This window comes from Macaca mulatta, chromosome 12, assembly GCF_049350105.2.
Source record: "Macaca mulatta isolate MMU2019108-1 chromosome 12, T2T-MMU8v2.0, whole genome shotgun sequence".
Lineage (NCBI taxonomy): Eukaryota > Metazoa > Chordata > Mammalia > Primates > Cercopithecidae > Macaca > Macaca mulatta.
Genome location: NC_133417.1, coordinates 19,686,913 through 19,707,487, shown reverse-complemented (window position 1 = coordinate 19,707,487; position 20,575 = coordinate 19,686,913).

Sequence of the window (20,575 nt, the reverse complement as noted above, 5' to 3'; positions counted from 1 at the left end):
GTTTCTCCCTCTTTGTGATTATAATTGCAATGCAAGATTGTAATGTAGTCAATAATAAGCTTTATTTTACTATTGAATATGTCATGTTTAAAGCCAATTGCAAATTTGAAAATCTCATTGCTCACAGAAATTATAAAAGTTGAGCTACACAGAAAATTTTGGAGTTGTAAAGTTGGTAAGTTAGAGTTTTTTATATTGCCCAGTCATCAGATACTGAAGTTTACTGGGAAACTTCTCTGCAGGGTTTTGTTGTGAATTAATAACCTTTTGAAACATTTTAATCCTTGGCTTCTGTGATACCACATTCTCTTCTTACCCTGCCATTCTCTCTGGTTACTCCTTTCCATTCTTATACTCAGTGTTCTCACACTTTAAGAAGCATAAGAATCACCTGGAGGCCTAAAACACAGATAGGTAGGCCCCAGCCCCAGTGTAGGTCTGAGGTGGGGCCAAAAAAAATGTACATTTTTTTCTTTTTTTTTTCTTTTTATTTTGAGATGAAGTCCTGCTCTGTTGCCCAGGTTGAAGTGCAGTGGTACAATCTCGGCTCACTGCAACCTCCACCTCCCGAGTTCAAGTGATTCTCCTGTCTCAGCCTCCCGAGTATCTGGGACTACAGGTATGTACTATCATGCCTGGTTGATTTTTGTATTTTTAGTAGAGACTGGGTTTCACTGTGTTGGTTAGGCTGGTCTCAAACTTCTGACCTCAAGTGATCCGCCTGCCTTGGCCTCCCAAAGGGCTGGGATTATAGGCGTGAGCTGCCACACCCGACCAAGAATGTACATTTCTAACAAGTTCCCAAGTGATGCTGCTGTCACTGGTCTGGAGGCCATACTCTAGGAACCACTGTCCTACAGTACATATTGAAGTTGCTCAAGGCTCTATCCTAGGCTGTGTTCTCATTTTAATCTATACCCTCTCCTTCATAATTACAGCCAAGACTGTCCCCAGTATTACAAAAATAACCCCACATTTCTATCTCTGACCAGTTTCTGGTAACTAACCAGTTCTGGTAAGTTTCTTCCAGGCTCCAATTGCTTACTCAACACCTCAACTTTGTGGTCTCATCAGCATCACTATCTCAACATTCCAAGGCCAGATTTGTGGATCTTGACCCTACCCAAACCTAGTTGTCTTTCTCTTCCAGCATTCCATAATATAGTGAATGGCTTCATCATTCAACTGTACAAGCCAAAATCTTATGATTCATCATTGACACCATCCTGTCCCTCCTGCCCATGACTAACAAGTAATTTATTCCAAGGTCTATCTATTTTTACCTTATAAATTTTAAAAAATTTTTATTTTAACTTTTGTGTATAATAGTAGGTATATAGATATAAATATAGGTAGATATAGGTATATAGATATATATATAGGGTACTTGAGACATTTTGATGCAGGCATGCAATATGTAATAATCACATCATGTAAAATAGGGATATCCATCTCTTCAAGTATTTATTCAAAAAGTGTAATTGAATTGTTTACTGCCTAAATTTTTTGCAAATATGTTCACTTTTTTCATAACTGCTACCTTCACCCTAATCCAGACCATAGTCATCTCTCACCTGGACTATTTTAGTTTGTTTTGTGTCGCCATAACAAAATACCTGAGACTGGGTAATTTATAAAGAAAAGAGGTTTATGTAGCCCATGGTTCTGCAGGCTGGGAGGTTCAAGGGCATGGCTCTGACTTCTGAAGATGGCTTTCATACTGCATCAGAACACAGAGGAGAAGATCAAAGAAAAAGCAGACACATTGGAAAAGAGAGAGCTCAAGGGGCCTGCTGGCTTTATAACAATGCACTGTTATGAGAACGAATACCCACAAGAACCAATCCAGCCTCACCAGAACAAGAACTCGCTCATTACCAAAAGAAAGGAACCAAGTCATTCAAGATCATTCAGGATCTGCAACCATAAACTAAACACCTCTCACTTGGCCCCATCTCCCAACACCACAACACTGGAGATCAACTGTTAACATAAGTTTTGATGGGGCAAACCACATCCAAATAGAATACTACTGTTCTCCCATATTCACACCACTTTCCCTACCCCATCCCTGCACCCCAGTTTTTTCTCTACGCTACAGGCAGTTATTTTTCTAAATGAAAATCTGATATTACTCTCTTCCCTTCATTGGCTTTCCATTGACTTTACAAATAAAATGAGAGTCTAATTTAACTTAGTTCACAGGTTCTGGAAGACACTGGCCTCCATACACCTTAATAGCCACTTTTGGCTCACTCTAGGAACACCAGCCATAGGATCTACCTTTCAGCTCTTTGAACCCTCTCCTAGCTTCACCCTCTACAAAGACCTCATCCATATCATCTGACACTGCACACAACCTCACAACCTCTCCCCATCTACTCATGCACTTTCTTTGCCTAGTTAACCCGAGCTCGTTGTTCAGCCCTCAGGTAAGATGTTCCTTTTTCTGGAAAGTTCTTTGTTATACAATTAGGATTCTTGACTCCAGAAGACCAAACTTATTTTTCTAAAACAATTATTTGTAACGTCACCTTTATGGTCCTAAAATTAAACTTACAGATTAACCTCCCTGTACATATAGTTTAAAAACAACCAGTGAGGTACCAAACCATAATATGAAGCAGAAATAAAAGGAAAGCAAATAATAATTTAAAAATTCAATATGTGAATGCCTAGTCATGACCACCTGAAAAGATTCAACAAGGTAATCTCATGCTTGTGTATGATTTCATATATGGAATCATTAAGAATGAAAGAGCCCCAAATGCAGATCAATACAGATTTGTTGTGTTGGTGACTCAACTGCCATAAGCCGCTTTGCCATCATTAACATGATTTCCCAAAATCATGAACAACTCTCATTAAAGTTGCAAACAAGATGAAGTACAATCTTCCCTCAATTTACGCTGAATTAAAACTATAACATTACAGTATCAGGAAGGATTAAGGGGAGACCTGATTTAAAAGGAAAGGTTTTCTATCACTACACAAAGTTTTAAAAGCCTAATATTTTAAAATTAAAATATAGCGCTATATAAGTTGGGTACCATTTCTAGATACTTAGAAATACAGTGGTATCCACCAGGCAAAAGAGCTTGGAAAGTTAAAGCAAGTTGCCACTGGGATGGAGACTGGAGTAGAAGACTTATTTTCTACATGTTCAAATCATGCAAAAATATTTTGCATTTATATGTAAAGTGGAGTTTTACATATAATGAGTTCCAAGCTCAGGTAATTAAACACATGAATCTCCAGAGGATATCTGAAAGTCACATGTGAAGGGAGACAATCCTTTGAATCAGGTCTTTCCTGGGAGGTATAGGGTGTCTAGCACTCTGTTTCTCTCCCACTGAATGCCTCCCATCATATGTGAGGACAAACAAAGATGCTCCCTCAAATTTCCAAAGTTCCTTCTAGGTGACAGAGCTGCCCCCATGAGAAACAATGGTTATCATTGCCTTTAGGACTTACACCATACTCTGTCCCAGAACCCTGCTTTTCATTTGTAATAACATATTAACCTGAAAATATTCAATTAGTGCCTGATGCCGTCCCAGACTCTAAGCAGTGGGAGAACAGCGAGTGTCTAAATTTTGCTCCCCGTTGTGTTCCTGGTGCTTTGCCTGGTGCCAGCATACAGTGATTACTCAATCAGTTTGGCTGAATGAACGATGGCACATGATTTCTCTCATGCTGAGTGCCAGAAGAGTGAATAGCTCTACCTGTGGCTCCACAGTAGTACCAGAAAGGGCACTAACTGGAGTCCAGCACAGCCAGTAAGGAAGGCTGCCTTGATGACAGTTCCTATGCATCTTTCCTGTTAAATTTAATGCATTTCCTTTTTTCTTAAGAACTATCAAGTTAGGCTTATACTTCCATTGCCACCAATGCCAAAGTGAGAGCCAAACCAGCTGATTTGTTAATCTTTCTTTCTTTTTCTTTCTTTCTTTTTCTTTCTTTCTTTCTTTCTTTCTTTCTTTCTTTCTTTCTTTCTTTCTTTTTCTTTCTTTTCTTTCTTTCTTTCTTTTCTTTCTTTCTTTCTTTCTTTCTTTCTTTCTTTCTTTCTTTCTTTCTTTCCTTCTTTCTTTCTGTCTTCCTTCCTTCCTTCTTTCCCGTCATTCTTTCTTTCTTTCTTTTTCTTCTTTTCTTTCACAGGCTAGAGTACAGTGACACAATCACAGCTTATTCCAGCCTCAAACTCCTGGGCTCAAAGGATCCTTCCACCTCAGCCTCCTGAGTAGCTAGGACTACACGTGCATGCCACCATGTCCAACTATGTATTAAATTTTTTTGTAGAGATGGGATCTCACTATGTTTCCCAGGCTTGTCTCAAACCCCTGGCCTCAAGCAATCTTCCTGCCTTGGCCTCCCAAAGTGCTGAGATTACAGACATGAGCACCAGGCCCGGCAGTAAGTTTTTAGACCCTCAAATATGGTCAAAAAAACACAAAACAAATTGTTCATCAAAACCAAATCTGGAAGAGTTAACAAAAAACTTCTGGTTTAATTCTCTGCCTTTGGGTTATTCACAAATAAGGAGTAGCCAGGGCAGTTAGACACCCAAAAATACATTCAGATCACTATTGCTTTATTTCATATATGATTATCAGGAGCAGAAAGAAAGGCTAGGTTACTCAAAGTTAACACATTAAGAACTGGCCAAAATCAGGCTGGATTCATGATGGGGTGACAGAGGGCTTTTTCCGCCACAAGTCACACATGAGAAAAAATATATATAATTTTATATGTATATAATTACATTTATCATAATTATAATATATAATATAGTGATATTAACATATTATTATATATTGTGATATATAATGAGGATTATCTTACAATCTTCCTCATTATAAGTGAAATATGGCTAACTGTCTCCCCTCAACACACTTCTTATGGTATTGGGGGAGATATTTATCAAACCATATAAATATGCCACAACTTATTGAAAATGTTGGCATTAGGTAACAGGTCCAAGAGCAAACAGACAAGATTGAAGAAGTAGGATACAGACATCCTTATAAAATTAAAAATAGGCAGATAATAAGTTATTTAAATGAAAAACAAGACAATTAAGATGTCTGAGAAAGACAAAAATCTACATGTCTCGTAAGACAATATTTGCATGGATATAATGAGGTGGGCGTGAACTAATAATTAATAATTTAAAATGGTAACATTACTCTATCAAGAAGGATTAAGAGAAAGACTTATTAAAGGGAAGAAAAGTGTCCTATCATTATAGAAAGTCAAAAAAGTCTAGATATTTAAGATACAGAAGTAAATGAATGACTTAGAAATATGATATTTACTTAGAATTTAAAAGAAAGAGCAGAAAGTTAAAGCAAGTTTCCACTATGATAAAGACTGGAGTGAGAGATTTATTTTTTCCCTTGTAAATGTCACAATACTTTTTATTTTTATTTTTACAAGTATTATCTTGATAACTTTTTTTTTTTTTTTTTTTTTGAGATAGGGTCTCACTCCGTCACCCAGGCTGGAGTGCGGTGGTGTGATCATAGCTCATTGCAGCCTCAACCTCCTGGGCTCAAGCAATCCTTCCACCTCAGCCTCCCAAGTAGCTGAGATTACAGTTGCTCACAACACCAGGCTAATTTTTGTTAATTTTTTTTTTTTTTTTTTTTTGGTAGAGACAGGGATTTGCTGTGTTGCCCAGACTTAGCTCAAATTCTAGACTCAAGAGATCTGCCTACCTCGGCCTCCTAAAATGCTGGGATTACAAGCTGAGCCATTGCACCTGACCTCTAGATAACTTTTTAATATTTAAGTTTCTAAGGAGATCTGTAAGCAAGCACTATGAGCCACGTGAACTTTTAAATCATATATTTATTCAATTCTGAGTCCTGTTAAAATGTATATGATTTGCTGGGCACAGTGGCTCACGCCTGTAATTCCAGCACTTTGGGAGGCCTAGGCAGGTGGATTATCCCGAGGTCAGAAGTTCAAGACCAGCCTGGCCAACGTCATGAAACCCCGTCTCTACTAAAAATACAAACATTAGCCGGGTGTGGTGGCAGATGCCTGTAATCCTAGCTACTTGGGAGGCTGAGGCAGGAGAATCACTTGAACCTGGGAGACAGAGGTTGCAGTGAGCTGAGATCACGCCATTGCACTCTAGCCTGGCGACAGAGTGAGACTCTGTCTAAAAAAAACAAAAACAAAAACAAATTATATGATTTAATATATTGTTCCAGTCACAAAAATTCAAATTCTCAAGACTGCACATACAGTACAGAACTTGAGCGATTATGGATGTATTTTCTCAGATGTTGGTTTAGGAGCAGACTGTGGACTAGAAACTTTAAACCCAGAGCCATAATGACTTAATGGCAAACTATATATTTCTAGGTGACTTCTTGGCCATAAGTTACTTTAGGTACTGAAAAGGGTGAGCTAGGTTTGCAGGTTTTGTCCATATTTCTGTGTATATTTGAAAGAGAGAAAGGGAGAGAATCCCTTATCACGATTCCTTAAAACATTTCTTTTTGGTAGCTGAATAGGTATAAAGAATTGAGGTGCACTCTGTTGATGGAAAAGAGATTGTAATCCTTTTTTTTTTTTTGAGAATATTCATGTTAAAAAAAAAAAAAGAACAGCTTATTATAGAAAAGTCCTCTACCCTGGGGAAAATTATGATTTTAAAGATTATGAACCTGTCAGTCTATAAGTTATGAGCTAGAGGCAGCATCTGAAGTCTTGATTAATCTGCTCATTATTCAGTTGACCCTACTTGCTAGTCTTGAAAAATCAGTAGTGCTAATGTTACTTCAAGTAGAAAAACGTGGGAGTCACTTCTCAACTGCAAGAGTCTGGGAAGTTTTCTAAATGGTGAAGTCTATACAGAAGTGATCTACTAAAATGGGTCCTTGGTACTTTATGGCTTGAAGTCTGTGCCTCCAAAAGGCTCTATTCTTCTCCCGCCCCTTGCAGAATTTCAAGCCAAAGGTTCTGAGCTGTACTGTGTGGCTCACATGTCTGTATGAAAGAAGGCATAGCCATAGCCAAGAATCTAAGCAGGACTGAGAGCATTTTCATTCATTCATTCATTTTCTATTGAATCTCAACTATGGGCCAGGCACCACCACACTGCATGCTAGAAAAACAAAACAAATATAATAAGATACGTTCCCTGTGGCACCAAGAACCCATAGCCCACAAAGCACATCTTTGATGAGCTCTCCAGCGACTTTCAGCCTGCGTAAGGCTTTCTTCACAAACACAAAACAGCAAACCAGAGAAACACCTTAATGATACCTGCCAATGTTTATTGAGCTTTTTTTCTGTGTAATAGGATTGTTCTAAGCACCTGACAGGTATTGACTCATTTCATTTTCTCAGTGATCCAATGAGGTAGTTACTAACATCATACCCATTTTAAAGATAAGAAAATGAAGCACAAAAATTTAAGTAACTGGTCCCAAGTTTGTATAGCCTGGCATCAGGTCTTGTAGGTATAAGTATTTCTTTCACACAGATGTAAGGCAAACCAAATGAAAATGGAAAAAAAGAATAGGCCGGGCGCGGTGGCTCAAGCCTGTAATCCCAGCACTTTGGGAGGCCGAGACGGGCGGATCACGAGGTCAGGAGATCGAGACCATCCTGGCTAACATGGTGAAACCCCGTCTCTACTAAAAAAAAAAATACAAAAAACTAGCCGGGCGAGGTGGCGGGCGCCTGTAGTCCCAGCTACTCGGGAGGCTGAGGCAGGAGAATGGTGTAAACCCGGGAGGCGGAGCTTTCAGTGAGCTGAGATCCGGCCACTGCACTCCAGCCTGGGCGACAAAGCGAGACTCTGTCTCAAAAAAAAAAAAAAAGAATAAAGAGGAATTCTTCTTTCATACTTTCATAGTCATAGAGATAAGTGACTATGTGAGTGAGTTTACTCCAAGATAAAGGGAATCAATAATAGTCAGCTACCTGGACATGCTGTCAGCTAACACCACCACATGCATAGTTTAGGCCTTCCTTTGCCTACACCTGTATCCTTACTCTAGGAAGTCTTATGCATATGAATTCACAGACAGCTATTTGCAAAAAAACAAGCCCAGGGGAATGAAGCACTAAATATAATACTTTCTAATGTTAGGTTGAGCTGAGAAGACAAAAAAATAGAAAATAACTGATGAAGTACACTTTTTAGTACTGTTTGTTCCATTTCAATGCCTTATCTAAGGAACCTAGAGGAAGATGAATCTCTACAGGGGTTAGAGGGCCCACAACATGTAGATAATATTGATGCTATAGACTCGTAGGTAACCTCTATAGCATGGGACAATGAGGTATGCACATGACAGGAAGATACATTGAGAATGTAAGTGTGGGGATGTGGAGGTCAACAAGAAGATGCAGATGAATCTCAATAAGAGCCACCAATACATATGAAAACTTCTTAGAATTGAGCCCCTTGTTGGATGTGAAGGACCTCTTCAAGGAGAACTACAAACCACTGCTCAATGAAATAAAAGAGGACACAAACAAATGGAAGAACATACCATGCTCATGGATAGGAAGAATCAATATCATGAAAATGGCCATACTGCCCAAGGTTATTTATAGGTTCAGTGCCATCCCCATCAAGCTACCAATGACTTTCTTCACAGAATTGGAAAAAACTAAAGTTCATATGGAACCAAAAAAGAGCCCACATTGCCAAGACAATCCTAAGCCAAAAGAACAAAGCTGGAGGCATCACACTACCTTACTTCAAACTGTACTACAAGGCTACAGTAACCAAACAGCATGGTACTTGTACCAAAACAGATATATAGACCAATGGAACAGAACAGAGGCCTCAGAAATAATACCACACATCTACAACCATCCAATCTTTGACAAACATGAAAAAAACAAGAAATGGGGAAGGATTCCCTATCTAATAAATGGTGCTCAGAAAACTGGCTAGCCATATGTAGAAAGCTGAAACTGGATCACTTCCTTACACATTATACAAAAACTAATTCAAGATGGATTAAAAACTTAAATGTAAGACCTAAAACCTTAAAAATCCTAGAAGAAAACCTAAGCAATACCATTCAGGACATAGGCATGGGCAAGGACTTCATGATTAAAACACCAAAAGCAATGGCAACAAAAGGCAAAATAGACCAATGGGATCTAATTAAACTAAAGAGCTTCTGCACAGCAAAAGAAATGACCATCAGAGTCAACAGGCAACTTACAGAATGGGAGAAAATTTTTGCAGTCTATCCATCTGACAAAGAGCTAATATCTAGACTCTACAAAGAACTTAAACAAATTTACAAGAAAAACAAGCAACCAAACAACTCCATCAAAAAGTGGGCAAAGGATATGAACAGACACTTCTCAAAAGAAGACATTTATGCAGCCAACAGACACATGAAAAAATGCTCATCATCACTCGCCATCACAGAAATGCAAATCAAAACCATGATGAGATACCATCTCACACCAGTTAGAATGGCGATCATTAAAAAGTCAGGAAGCAACAGATGCTGGAGAGGATGTGGAGAAATAAGAATGCTTTTACACTGTTGATGGGACTGTAAACTAGTTCAACCATTGTGGAAGACAGTGTGGCGATTCCTCAAGGATCTAGAACTAGAAATACCATTTGACCCAGCCATCCCATTACTGGGTATATACCCAAAGGATTATAAATCATGCTACTGTAAAGACACATGCACACGTATGTTTATTGTGGCACTATTCACAATAGCTAAGACTTGGAACCAACCCAAATGCCCATCAGTGATAGACTGGATTAAGAAAATGTGGCATATATACACCATGGAATACTATGCAGCCATTAAAAAAAAGATGAGTTCATGTCATTTGCAGGGACATGGATGCAGCTGGAAACCATCATTCTGAGCAAACTATCACAAGGACAGAAAACCAAACACTGCATGTTCTCACTCATAGGTGGAAATTGAACAATGAGAACACTTGGACACAGGGTAGGGAACGTCACACCCTGGGGTCTGTCATGGGATGGGGGGCAGGGGGAGGGATAGCATTAGGAGAAATACCTAATGTAAATGATGAGCTAATGGGTGCAGCAAACCAACATGGCACATGTATACATATGTAACAAACCTGCACATGGTGCACGTGTACCCTAGAACTTAAAGTATAATTAAAAAAAAAAAAAAAGAATTGAACCCTTTGTCTTTGGAATCCACTGGGGACTCTGCTTGTCCAGGTCTTCAGGCAAAGAAGTAGATGAGAATGGTGGCTAGAAAAATAGGGAAAGTAACTCTCTACCACCAATACATGGTTGTTTGCATAAGAAGAAAGCCACCCAAACCAATAAAGGAAGGGGAACCAACTCTCCATGGAAAATCAAAAAAGGAAATGACTTTTTGCCTTTTCTTTCCTCTCCCTTCTCGCTGCAATGCTCAAGGAACAAGCACAAGCAATAGAAAGGAGGAGGAAAGCTTGCAGGCAATGCATCATTGCTCACCTTCAAATCTTTAGAGAACCTAGCCTGCTCTGGAAGGGGAAGGGACATTTGAATTGATTGTGAGAGTGAGACACTCAATAGACCAGACATTTTAATAACTAAAGATAGCAGAAATGATAGAACCAAACTGAAATATAATTAAGGTATCCCACAGTGTAGTGAGTTTAGGGATCTGACAGGACATGGTAAGAGTTAAAAAGCCACATTCTACAATGTTTGCACCCCAAAGGGTTTGAGTGAGATCCCTCAGTCACATCAGTTTCAAGCTGATTTGTTTTATGAGGTGAAAAAAAAATCATGAATTAATGCAGAAGTAGTCTCGAGATATATCTTAAACTACCCCAGTCCAAAATATGTGACACTCGTAAAATCCTAGTTCAAATAATTCCAATTTAAGCCTAACTCAATGGCTAATTATGAATGGCTAATGTCATTGATAAATACCTGATATAAATATGTCCACTGTGTACTGGACAGAGATGAGCAATTTTTTCTTCAATCAGATGCCTATGTGACATGAGGGCAGCAATAAATATCACAATTTCAAAGGGAAAAATGATTTACATTTGAATTTCTGCCTGAATTCTGGGCCAGACTTGCCACTGAGCCATCATCAGTATTTCTTTTTTTTTTTTTTTCTTTTTTAATGAGACAGAGTTTTGCTCTTGTTGCCCAGGATGGAGTGCAATGGCACGATCTTGGCTCACTGCAACCTCCACCTCCTGGGTCCAAGTGACTCTCCTGCCTCAGCCTCCTGAGTAGCTAGGATTACAGGCATCCACCACCAAGTCCAGCTAATCTTTTGTATTTTTAGTAGAGATGAGGTTTCACCATGTTGGTCAGGCTTGTCTTGAACTCCTGACCTCAGGTGATCCACCCCCTTCAGCCTCCCAAAGTGCTGGGATTACAGGCGTGAATCAGTATTTCTTTTGGCTTATTTTTGTTTTTTGTTTTTTGTTTTTTCAATTTTGTTTTGAGACGGAGTCTTGCTCTGTGGCCCAGGCTAGAGTGCAGTGGCACGATCTCGGCTCACTGCAAGCTCTGCCTCCTGGGTTCATGCCATTCTCCTGCCTCAGCCTCCCGAGTAGCTGGGACTGCAGGTGCCCGCCACCAAGCCCAGCTAATTTTTTGTATTTTTTAGTAGACATGGGGTTTCTCTGTGTTAGCCAGGATGGTCTGGATCTCCTGACCTTGTGATCTGCCTGCCTCAGCCTCCCAAAGTGCTGGGATTACAGGCACGAGCCACTGCACCTGTCCCAGTATTTCTTTGGGAATATCCCAGTTCATATTTTTTGTGGATAGTGATTGAAAATTAACTTTCGTAGGACAAACAGACTATTATATTACATAATTTTAAGAAAATATATTTATGTTTCATTTTGCCTTTAAAAATGGTATTTTAACTTGAAGGTGCAGATTAACACAGTCTCAGTATTGAAAGGACAAGACGTGGAGATCCCATTAATATTGAACCGAATTGTCCCTTCATGATACTCAGATACAGGGCCCCTTTGTTTTAGTGGAATTATTTTCCTTGTCTAAAACCAGGTAAATGATGTCTGTTTCACTGCCTCCTTTCAGTGTGTAGGAAATACATACGAATATATAATCAATTACTTTTAATCAGCAGGCCTAATGCTCATGACAGAGAGTACTCAGCTCTATCTTCTCCATGCCCCAATCCCAGAAGAAAGGTCTTTATAGCCCACCAGCCTCTACTTTGCAAGGTATATGCTAGATACCCCCAACCCTCTTTCCAGCTCCAGCAATCCATGAATCCTTGTAACAACAGTACTTCTGCTTTTCCTATCCCAGATCAGGCTCCAGGCACCCCTCTTTAAGAATACAAATCAGACATTCTGTCAAATAAGAGGAGTTAGTCTCTGTTTGTCTTTGCATAAACCCAAACAGGAAACTTCTGGAGAATTGCAACAGGCTATTCTCGTTCATAAGCTGGAGAATCAAATCTTTCATATGGTCTATATCACGTTCAGCTAAGGTACATGGAGATACTCCTTTTGGTTTTTGATAACCATTTTTTTTTTTCATCTTCTGAAAAGGGATATACTACGTCAGTTTTCAGCATGGGGCTTTAAGAAAATCTCATCTCAATAATCACAACCCTAGACTCATAGCTAACACATTCTCTTTCCTTGGATGCTGAAAGTTGACTCTGGTTTGGGTATATTGTTCCAGATTAATCACATTAATGTGGTTATTACTTCAACACACATTTTCTGTATAAAACAGAAATTCTTCATGCTTTGGTAATTATAGTTATCTTTAATTTACTCAGAAGTAATTACATGAATGTATATGAGATGTTTCCCTTGTTCCTAATTTCTGACCCTGGCAGAAATTCCTATCTTCAGCTCAAAGGTTGTCTCATAGTCGTTGGTTTTAACTGGCTATTCCTATTCCTGAATAATTCCCCATTAATTCTATTATGTGTGCATGAATAATAACGACTATCATCATTTAATAAAACCTAAGCATCAAGCTACAATGTGCTTAGCATATGACCTAACTAAATCCTCGTACAACTCTGTGGGATAATTATTACTATATCCTTGAGTAGATAAAGAAATTGAAGCAAAAAAAAAAAGGTAAATATTTGCCTAAAGTCACATAGCCAGTAAATGACAGAGCTGAAATTCAAGCCTATATCTCTCTCATTCCAAACCTTGAGTGCTTAACCGCCCCATTTTATTTTTTTCTTGAAATCTAAGTATTTTGTTTGAAAACTGTAATGTGCTACATTCATATGGTTATAGTTTCTAAACTAAATGTTTATATATTTTAATATAACACTATATATAATTGTATATACTTATATATTATCATACACTTCATTACATATGTTGTATAATGTACATGAGAAATATTATATATAAAATATATAAATATGTAAAAATACATATTTATATATATTGCATATACATGATGCTGTTCCTGACTGACTTTATTACCTTCAAAACAACGCACCACTTCCACTCCACCCTCAATGAAAATATGAATTCTATAGGTGACAGTTCTTTCCTTAAATTAACCAGTAAATATTACCCGTTATGTCCTCCAAATGTATCCTTAGTTCACTTTTTTTCCATTCTTCCTGTCGTTAGTTTATGCAGCATAAATCAGAATCAATTTACTGAATGTCTACTATGTGCTCAACCCAGTTCTGGAACCCACGGGTAGTATCTCTGCCCTTAAGGAACTCACAGTGTACTAGAAAAGAAAGATACTCAAGAGAGTATATTACCATCCAGTGTGAAAAGAGCATCCACAGAAACCATATACAACATACCGGTAGCCATCGGGAGGGCATAAGAGTTAGGGGAACTTTCCAAGTGAGGCTGCATTGAAGCTGAGTCTGGAAGGTGACAGGTGGGTAAGACTAAGTGGAAGCAGAAAAGACAAAGCAGGATTGCCAAGCAATGGAGGTCATACAGGGGCACGACACAAGCACTCAAACTGTTTCCAATTCACTCCTGAATTACCAAGCCAGTCACCAGCAGGTCTCAATGCTGCCCCTTATCCAAACCCACCTGAACACTGCTGACTAATAGATCCTCCAAAAGCATAACTTTGATCATCCCACTGCCCTTCTCAAGAATGTAATATTGCCGTATGTCATCAAAGTATGCCCACACTGCCACCTCTTATTAGAGACCTCACGATGTGTTCCCACATATCCTTATCTTGACTGTTACTTACCAGCGCCTCTCAAAAACTGCTAATGAGTCTACTTCTTGTTGACAGGAGGCACAATCCTACCTTACACTTCTATTTATCTCATTCGCCAGCCAAATTCTATCCAGGCTTAGGATCCAGCTCATGCGCCACCTGTTCTTGGCCCTTTTTTACCTGCTCTTGTTGCCAAAACTGTTGGGCAGTTCCATCACAGACTCAAAATTTTATCTACAGAACAAATTTAGCCCCATTGAGTTCAACTTCCTCATCAATCTGCAGTTACTCAAGTTGTGATGCATTCCTTCTTCTACTCATTCAAGAAATATTTGTGGGTCATCTTTTATATTTAATTCTTTTCAAACTAAATGTCCCATACCATATTAATTATCTCTCCCATTTTCTCCTTTCCCTTCCTCCTTTCTACCACCATTCTCCAAACTTGTTTCCTCTTCCTGTATTTTATATAACACATCCCAAGATGGAAAATTCAGAAGCATTCTTTACTCTTCCTTTCACTTTACTCCCACATCCAATTGGTCACCCAGTTATGTTCATTCTTTCTCAGAAAATATATTTAAACTCACTCTGTTCTGACACTGTGAGCTTCATAACATCCCTGCTGAACTGCTGCAACAGTCACCTGATCGATTATCTCACCTCTATGCTCTCCACTGCTACCAGAAAGCATCTTTTTAAAACAGGATGCTAAACATTTATTGAGTGCCTGCTAAGTGCTAGGTAATATGTGGGGCATACAAGTCTAAATGTGACTAAAGATGTCTTTGACTCCTACCAAAGTGTGAGCACTTTGAGGGTGAGAGCTTTGGTTGATTTCTCTCTATCCCTAGCACCTAGCCTATTTCCCAGCATGTTACCATTGATAGTCAATACCGGTTTGAAAATATGAATCAATGGAAAGTTCTAAGTGTGGGCGGTCTCTAAAGACAAATGAAATAACATTCCTGTCCTCAAGTAGGTAAAATTAGCTGAGAAGTTATGACGCAGGAAGGTAGTTCGATAAATTTCACAAAATCAGTTGGTGGGGAATCAGAATTCTCATTCATTTTGTTGGAGTAAAATAGCTAGGTAGAGGGTTGAGATCTAGTAAGTGCTTCCCTAAACTCATTCTCCAAAAGTGGTCAATTTTCAGAAATTTTTAAGGAAATAAGTTGGTGTGGTGATTGTAAAAACTATTATGAAAGGATGATCATGTAAATACCAACACTACTTCAATAGGGTAAGGGGTTGGCAAAGAGGAGGGAGATCATGGGTTGTACTAGCTAAAATGAAGAACTAGTTAAAAAAGACAATGTGGTAAGGACCATGGGGTGGAAGTTAGCTTCTGGTTGGTAGTCACACCTCTCATTTATTCCCAAATACAAATTGTTTAGGAAATGGCAAAAATCACATTTCAGAAAATTTTCTTTATGCAATGTGGTATCCTGGATTAGATCCTGGGACAGAAAATAAACATTAGGTGTAAGGAAGAGGTCCAGTTTCAGTTTTCTGCATATACAAAAATTAACTCAAGATGGATTAAATATTTAAATGTAAAACCCAAAACCATAAAAACCCTAGAAGAAAACCTAGGCAATACCATTCAGGACATAGGCATGGGCAAAAACGTCATGACGAAAACTCCAAAAGCAATTGCAACAAAAGCCAAAATTAACAAATGGGATCTAATTAAACTAAAGAACTTCCGCACAGCAAAAGAAACTATTATCAGAGTGAACAGGCAACCTACAGAATGGGAGAAAACCTTTGCAATCTACCCATCTGACAAAGGCCTAATATCCAGAATTTACAAGGAAATTGAACATACTTACAAGATAAAAACAAACAACCCCATCCAAAAGTGTGCAAAGGATATGAACAGACACTTATCAAAAGAAGACAGTTATGCAGCCAACAAACATGAGAAAAAGTTCAACATCACTGACCATTATTTGAGAAATGCAAATTAAATTCACATTGAGATAGCATCTCATGCCAGTCAGAATGGTGATTGTTAAAAAGTCAGGAAACAATACATGCTGGCGATGCTGTGGAGGAACAGGAACACTTTTACACTGTTGGCAGGAATGTAAATTAGTTCCACCATTGTGGAAGACAGTATGGCAATTCTTCAAGGATCTAGAAGCAGAAATACCCTTTGAACCAGCAATCCCATTACCGGGTATATACTCAAAGGAATATAAATCATTATACCATAAAGACATATGCACATGTATGCTTATTGCAGCACTATTTACAATAGCAAAGACATGGAACCAACCCAAATGCCCATCAATAATAGACTGCATAAAGAAAATGAGGAATATATACACCATGGAATACTATGCAGCCATATAAAGGAATGAGATCATGTCCTTTGCAGGGACACGGATGAAGCTGGAAGTCATCATCCTCAGTGAACTAACACAGAAACAGAAAACTGAACACCGCATGTTCTCACTCATAAGTTGGAGTTGAACACTGAGAACTCATGGACACAGAGAGGGGAACAACACACACCAGGGTCTGTTGCGGAGGCGGGGGTGAGAGGAGGGATTTTAGAGGATGGGTCAATGGGTACAGCAAACCACCATGGCACACATATACCTATGTAACAAACCTGCACATTCTGCATGTGTATTCCTTTTTTTCAGGAGAAATAGAAAGAAGAAAAGAAAAGAAAAAGGACATTAGTGGGAAAACTAGTGAAATCTGAATAAAGTCTAATTTAGTGAATAGTAATTTACTAATGTTAATGTCCTTATTTTGATAAATGTATCACGGCTTTAAGTTGTTAACGTTAGGGAAAACAATGCCCGTAAAGGGCACTGTCTTTGCAACATTTTTGCAAGTCTAATATTGTTCCACATAAGAAGTGTATTAAAAATAAATTCATTTCCATCCTCTTATTTCCACAACATACTGGACAAGCAAGAATCAGTCTATGATTCAATCATCAGTGGTCAGACTCTATGACTCAAAGGGAAGTCAAATGCAGTTCAATTTAACATTGTCACTATCGCCTTATTCACTCAAGCCTGACCCAGCTCCTAGACTCTTTCCCCTTGCGAATCTCCTCCTATTCTCCTGGCTACGAATCTGCTCTTGATCTCTTGAATTGTTACTTAATAGCATATTAAGGCTTGTCTTTGACAGCCTTTTCTCTGACCTTAGATCTTTGTTTCCTCAAAAAATACCTCCCACCTGAGTAGCATGTGTCCTGCCCTGCCACCCATCCCTCTCTATTATATTGCATTGTCTGGTTGTAACATCTTCCCAGCATTTCGCTTCATGTAAAGGTATTTTGTTCAATCACTTGGTTTACTTATACCTGTCTTCCCTTATCTAGGCAGTAATCTCCTTGGAAATAAGGACTTTTCCTGTCTTGTTTACTGCGGATTCCTGGGGCCTAAAACAGTACCTGGAACAGATAGATGGTATTTTTTTGAATTAATAAATGAATAAACTTCTTGAGAGAAAGGTTTCTGTTATATGTTTCTCTGTCCTCTCCAGCTCCTAGGACCACTGCAGTAATAATGACTTGTCATGAATTGTGGTGATGCTTTTTAAAATAATCTCTCCACTCTTATGTCCATCAGTTCACTGAAGAAGACCTTTCTTAAGTACCAGCCATCTGCTTTCTACAATGTAGAAATACACAGAACCAGACTCTGGTCCAGGAAAGTCAGGTCATGTGAAGGAGGCAACATCATGCTTATTTACAATAACATAGCATTTTGAAGTTCCAATACACGACAGAGTGGTTAACCTTGTAGAAAACAGCATTTGAAAGTTCCTAGAAAATCACTTTAAGAGTCCTAATGCAGTGATTGGAGTGGATGAGTCAGTTATTTCTGGCTCACAATTCTATGATGTTGGTGAAATAGATTGATTTCTTTTCCCAGCGAAGTGGGACATTTTTTATTTGAATGACAAGAAACTACACAAATCTGCTTTTTATTTTACAAACCCTTGTCTCAGGTTTAAGGATCTCAAGTGAAAACTGAAAAAAAAACAGCATGAATAAGACCTGTTCTATGTTAAATTTAATTATTTTTAGTCAGGAAGTAAAATACAGCAACTCCTGGCCGGGTGCAGTGGCTCAGGCCTGTAACCCCAGCACTTTGGGAGGCTGAAGTGGGCAGATCACCTGAGGTCAGGAGTTCGAGACCAACCTGATCAACATGGAGAAACCCCATCTCTACTAAAAATGCAAAATTATGTGGGTGTAGTGGTTCATGCTTATAATCCCAGCTACTCAGGAGGCTGAGGCAGGAGAATCATTTGAACCCGGGAGGCAGAGGCTGCGGTGAGCCAAGATCACACCATTGAACTCCAGCCTGGGCAACAAGAGCAAAACTCTGTCTCGAAAAAAAAACACAAAAAACTACAACAACAACAAAAACACAGCAACTCCCTTCCTGCTTCTGCCTGCTGCTGGCTCAGTGCCAATGCACAATGAATACTGAATGACAGACTCCAACCCCAGACCCCTTCCCAAGGCTAGGATGTTGCTCCTGTCATGTGCTTCCTTTTCATTGCATCCATCATAGTTTACCATAATTGTTTAATATTCTGTCTTCCCCATGTAAGCGCTGTAAGCTCCACACAGGTGAGCCAGGTCTATCTTGTCCACCATTTTATACCCAGGATTTAGCACATGCCTACCACACACTCTTAGCACAAAAATGCTCAAAAAATAATTGCATAATGACTATATTATGTGATTGTTTTATGGCGAATGACCATATTCTGAGGAGAGAGACCCCTGTGACAGAGAGCCCAAGCAAGAAGTTTTAAAGACTGATACTCATTCTGAATAGATACTGGGATAGGCTCCAGCTGTGAGGAACAATAGGATTTTCAGAAGCATGTGATTGTTACTTCACCCTCACAGATAATTTTTGAGTAGCTAACCCAATGACATTGTTTTCTTTGCTAGAGTAACTGCTGATGTGGCCTTAGAAATTCACTCTGTTAAAAATAACTCTCAACCCTAATTTTGAGAGTTGATTTGATGTTATAATTTCTCATTCTTCTTCTTAAAATCCAGAAGAATTGGCATTGGTAGCTTTATCTACATTTCTTAGAAGGTTATCAATCCCTAACATTAAGCATTTCCATGCACCTCAAAGGATCGGCTTCTCTGATCTAAATGTCTTAAACAACTCGTAAATGTGTGTTTTTCTGGTTTTGAGGAAATGACTGCCAATCTTCCCTACTAGCTAGAAAAAGTCACTCTAGAAAAAAGGGAGTACCTTTCCATTACTACTACCAAAACACAGCCCCACAAATTTAAGTTACAACATAAAGGAAATAACAAATTTTGAGCACTTTCTATATAGACGTCAGTTATATCTATTTCAAAGTCACAGACCCAAAACTCACACATGTAATCATGTAAATATATACGTATGTACATAGAGATAAATAGATACATAGGTGTATATACATATATATGCTGATATATATATAAATTTAAACTGGCATATATATTTACACTGAGATAAATGTTTGTGTGTGTGTGTGTGTGTGCTTCAATTTCTGACTCATCCTTCAGCCTGCCTGATCACTAACAACTTAATCTAAGCACATTATTATTTGTTTGTCTTGGTTTTCCAGTCCAATCCAATGTGATTTCCAAGTCAATTCTTTCACATTCTGTTTAAACTCCCTTCCAAGTTTTCTCCCTCTCTGTTCCTCCCTATGATCACGTCTAATCTCCAGAGTCTCATGTTCTGCCACTCCAAGTAAACAGGTTAATCCAGGTTTCATGGACTCTTCCAGTTGTTCAGCTCAAACTGATTACTATTAAGGGGAATTTGAGTGCATTGGGCCAATTTTTAAAGACAAATATGAATTTGTATGGAAATCTCCAAGGATTTTAATGTTGATAACAATTTTTTAAAAAACTAAATACTGTATGCATACCCCTGTCTTCCTCTCCATCCCCCAAAAAAGATGACTATTAGCTAGTCAGATTGCAATTTCTGTCCTGGACTCCTGAAGGGTCCATGGGTATACTTAGGGAATATATAAACCTCTTTTTCAAACTGCAGTCAACCTATTATTAATGTAGTAAAGTTAATTTAAATTCATAGCAATCGGTATTTTTAGTAAGCTAAAAAGAATAATTTAGGATGGAATGAATGGACTTGGAGGAAAAATAGAGTGAAAAGCAAGAATATTATTTTGAGAAATGTCATATTTATGTGTGTATGTGTACCAAGTGACACAGAAATTGTATTTCTGAGGAGAGTGGCCAAACAAGTTTAGAAACGCATGTATATAATTTAGTTTTATTCAGTTTCCCAAATACAGTCATCCCTCAGTATCCACAAGGGATTGAGTCCGGGACCCTCTATGGGTACCAATATCTTAGGATACTCAAAACCCTTACATTCAATAGTGTAATAT